This window comes from Urtica dioica, chromosome 3 (assembly GCF_054948205.1).
Source record: "Urtica dioica subsp. dioica isolate 48M chromosome 3, U.dioica_male_clone48M_v1_H2, whole genome shotgun sequence".
Classification (NCBI taxonomy): domain Eukaryota; kingdom Viridiplantae; phylum Streptophyta; class Magnoliopsida; order Rosales; family Urticaceae; genus Urtica; species Urtica dioica.
In genome coordinates, this window is record NC_142758.1 from 39,786,590 (window position 1) to 39,789,517 (window position 2,928).

A 2,928-nucleotide genomic window follows, 5' to 3' on the forward strand; every position below is an offset into this window, starting at 1 on the left:
TTGAGTCCTATCACGATAAATCAAACCGATCCGAATCAGAATCCTATGAGTAATCCACAATACTCAAACTTAAACGTACGATTTAATAATCGTAGGACCCAAAGACATATCCACTATAAGGAATCCAAGTTCTCAGACAAAACTTCAAACGATGGGAGAACAAGAAAACTCGAACGGAAAATCCACAATCAATCTCTAAAAACCCGAAAGGTAACTCTAGCAAGCAAGTATCGTTCTTTTCTTTTCCGAATTCCAAAGAAAATATTCAAACTTATTGCTACGCTCGAGCAAACGAGAAATCAAACATCAAACCAATGTCGAGTTTTAAATCCCAAAACTCATATACGAGTCTCAAATACATTTCTGCTTAATTTCTTGAAATCCAACAAGAACCCGTTCAACAACAATTCGGGAATTAATATCTTCATAGAACATAACCAACTTTTGAATTATTACGTATCTGAATTCAACGAGTGTCAATTCCGAATTCTCACAATAGTTCTCTGAAGTTCTCAATTAGCTCAACAATTAAATTCAAATACAACCCAAAGAAATTTCCAAACATTCTCGATAATAAGCTCGACACGGGGCATATAAATTAGTCATTTACTTATAATCTCCATATCACAACGAGTCCAATGCTTCCGCGTAGAAGCATCAACTCCGAACCTGTGACACGAGATAATCCATTAATTTAGAATCACTAAAATTTGTCCAATACCTCAATGAAACACTCAATCCAAAGAAATTCCGAATCAACCGAAAATTATCATCAAATCCTCAATTACTCATACTCAATTCTCAAATCCAAGTTCAATATGAAATCACTTAATTTCGCCAATAACAGTCACACGACAGTTCCAAATCCCTCAACAATCACTAGCAAAAATCATCACTAATTTAAAAAAACAGATTTTCAAGTTCAACCTCACACGGCCAACACCAAGCAAATCAACACCAACTTGTCAAAAAAACCGAAAATCCCAAACAAATTCGTCCAAAATCAATAGCCACCATAAATCCGAGCATAATCAATCCAAGAATCCTCAAACAGTTACAGAATCACCATACCACGTTAAAAAAATTAAAACCCCCAATTTCATGAACGAGGAAACCTAACCTCTTTGTGAAATTCGGCCAAAAATCAAGAGAAACTCCAAACAACAATTTCAATCCACAATTTTCGAGTAACAAACATCACAACCGAGTCTAATCAATATCCAAAACCAGTCAATTTCCCGAAATCACTCAAGAAACTCAAAAATCCCAAATTCACTTTCAAACCCTAAATTCCAAAATTCATTCGGGTTTGATTTCTTTTACCTTGTTTTCGGGAGATTCAATCTTCCTCAGTGGGTGTCCTTCTTTCCCGGCATTCGTTTCCCGGTCGGCGGCCACGGCGGCTCGCGGCGATTTCTTTTCCTCGGCGAGAGCGCGCACGGTGTGGAGAACTGGTGGCTTGAGCTGTCGGCCGAGCTTCCTCTTCCTCGGCGAGCTCAACTCCGTCTCACTCTCTCTCTCTCTCTCTCTCTCTCACTCGGTCTCTCTCTCACGCCCTTTCTTTCTTTTTCTTTTCTTCCCCGATTTTCTTCTTCTTTCTTCTTTCCCGTTTTTCCTTCTTCTGCGTTTTTTTTTTTCGTTCTTATCAGCTAAAGAGAGTGACCGACTTCACTAAGTGATAAGGCTTAGAATTTTCCCAAAATTGCCCTTAAACCCCTTTCAATTCCATTTCTTCCAATCATTCACAAAAGAATATTTCCTTTCTTTAAATGTTGCAAATTAATCCCTTAATCTCAACTCTTAATACTTAAATTCTGAATCAATGAAAATAAACTTTAGAAAATTAATTACATAATTTTCTATCCATAAACTCTTGTCGATATTTTATTTCCATTAACCACTGATTTGCGTCCATTCAAAATTCTAATTTGCAACATTTTTATCTTTTAAATTTCGAGATGTTACACTTCCACTTGGCCATTAGCCTGTGGATGTCGCGGAGATGAGAATGTCTTGCTTATCCCTAACTGGGCGCAGATATCTCTAACCCTCGCGTTGTCGAACTGCGCGCCGTTATCGGTCACGATCGACGCGGGGATGCCGTGGCGGCATATTATGGACTTCCAAATGAAGTTTGTAGTGTTAGCCTCGGTGATCCTGGCCAGAGGCTCGGCTTTGACCTACTTAGTGAAGTAGTCGATAGCGACGATGGCGTATTCGTACTGCCTCGGGGCTTTGGGAAGCTTGCCGATAATGTCTACGCCCCATTTTGCGAAGGGGCGTGGAACAACGATGCTACTCAGGGGAGATGGCGGCTGACGTGGAACGTTGGAGAAACGTTGACACTTGTCGCACTTTCTTGCCCAGTCGTAGGCGTCTTTTTTCATCGTTGGCCAGAAATAGCCTTGTCGAAGCGCTTTGAGCGCGAGGGACCTCCCAGCGGCGTAGTTCCCGCAGAGGCCTTCGTGGATCTCGCGGAGGACCTTAGTCGACTCGACGCTGTTGAGACATCGGAGCAGCGGGGTTGAATACCCGCGCTTGTATAAGGCTTCGCCTCTCAACACGTATTTTGATGCGAGGGCTTTTAGCCTTTCGGCTTCTTCGCGGTCTTCGGGAAGTACCCCTCTTCGCAAGAAGTCCGTAAGCGGGGTCATCCAAGTTGGATGAACGGCGCTCTCAATCGTTCCAACCTCGTCACGTGAGACGGATGGTCGCGAGAGAGACTCGATTGGGATAGTTCCCAACATGTCTTCGGTGCTACCGGATCCGAGGCGAGCTAAGGCGTCAGCCTCGGAGTTCTCTTCTCGTGGGATCTGGATGATCTCGAACCAGGAGAAGGCATCTAGCTTGGCATTTGTCTTTGCCAAGTAGGCGATGATGTTAGGTTCTTTGGCAACGTAGTCGCCTTTAACCTGATTTACGATCAGC

General features: G+C 42.6%; 1 long non-coding RNA gene across 1 annotated transcript; it reads right to left on the minus strand.

Annotated features, from left to right (window-relative positions):
• Nucleotides 1-322: 322 nt before the first annotated feature.
• LOC149402764 (uncharacterized) lies at nt 323-1,952 on the minus strand. Its single transcript, XR_016295986.1, has 2 exons — nt 1,324-1,952; nt 323-669 (listed from the first exon to the last, which is right to left on the minus strand). It is a non-coding gene; the product is annotated as an uncharacterized LOC149402764 (long non-coding RNA).
• Nucleotides 1,953-2,928: the final 976 nt, after the last annotated feature.